The 1,182-nt window shown below is 58.2% G+C and overlaps 1 pseudogene; it reads right to left on the bottom strand.

Moving 5' to 3' along the window:
• Nucleotides 1-457: 457 nt before the first annotated feature.
• On the bottom strand, nt 458-566 carry LOC131766007 (5S ribosomal RNA; annotated as a pseudogene).
• Between the last annotated feature and the right edge of the window lie 616 nt (nt 567-1,182).

Raw genomic sequence — 1,182 nt, 5'->3', positions numbered from 1 at the left:
AAGTCTCACTTCGCATCGGTCAAACGGCCATCGTGAAAAAGTGTAAAACCCAGAAATGCAGGATAAGCCATGGAGAAAAGGGAGCCTTGTTATGCTGGTGGAAGGGATGTAAATTGCAAACGGCCACTCTGCAGAAGTGTATGGTGTTTCCTAAGACATCTAAAAAACAGAGCTACAGCGCATAAGGCACTTCCACTCATGGGCGTGTATCTTAGCCCCGACCCTGTGGCGGAGTCTGGATCCGGGCCAGCCACCGCCAGAGCCTCTGGTGTGCCGCTGCCTTCCAGAGCCGCCTTCTGGCCGCCCTAGCCCTGGCCAGGCCGGCGGGGAGCGCCCCCTCTGGCGCGCGCTGTGGTGGGAGGGGCCTGAGGAGGTGGGGGCCTGCAGCGGTGCCCGGCCGGGGCGGAGGCGGCCTCAGCCCTGGGCGACTAAAGGAGAAGGCGGGCGGGAGGCAAAAAGCGTACAGCACCCAGTATTCTCAGGTGGTCTCCCATCCAAGTACTAACCAAGCCCGACCCTGCTTAGCTTCCGAGATCAGGCGCGTTCAGGGTGGTATGGCCGTACACAGGGTTGGGGACCGTGGGCTGCCTCTTGAGGCCCAGCTTCTCTGGCGCGTGCGCCTTACCGCCAGCCCCGTGGCCAGCCCGCCCTGGCAGGGCCCCGCTGCCCGCCCAGCCAGGGGAATGGAGGTCTCGGGTACCGCGGGGTGGTGGAGGGGTTGGCGACCTCCCAGCCCAGGGCGGGAGGGACCCAGCAAACTCTTTGGCGCTTGGCGCCCCACCCGAGATCCCGCACGTCTCTCACAGGGACGTGGCCCCGGAACATGTCCGGGTACGTGACAGGAATCATCTTAGCCAACTCAACCCCAGACATTGTGCTCCAGGATACATGCTATGTAGTAGCACACTTCCATGACCTAATGTCCATGGGAGCAGTCTTCACTATTACGGGAGGCTCCTACACGGATTCCCACTATTCTCAGGTTTTACAGTTAACTCAGCATGAGCAAAAATTCACTTCACAAGTATATTTGTAGTAGTAAATATGACTTCCTGCAGCACTTTCTTGGCCTCTCAGGGATGTCACTACGTTAGTCTGTGTGCCCTGAGGCACACACAACATGAAATATTTTGTCTTTAGGCTCATTCATCTCAGTAGCAGCAGTAATGCTAATACTCTTCA

Source organism: Kogia breviceps, chromosome 11, assembly GCF_026419965.1.
Source record: "Kogia breviceps isolate mKogBre1 chromosome 11, mKogBre1 haplotype 1, whole genome shotgun sequence".
NCBI lineage: Eukaryota > Metazoa > Chordata > Mammalia > Artiodactyla > Physeteridae > Kogia > Kogia breviceps.
Note: the sequence above shows the minus strand (reverse complement) of the source record. Positions and strands in the feature narration are given on the sequence as shown.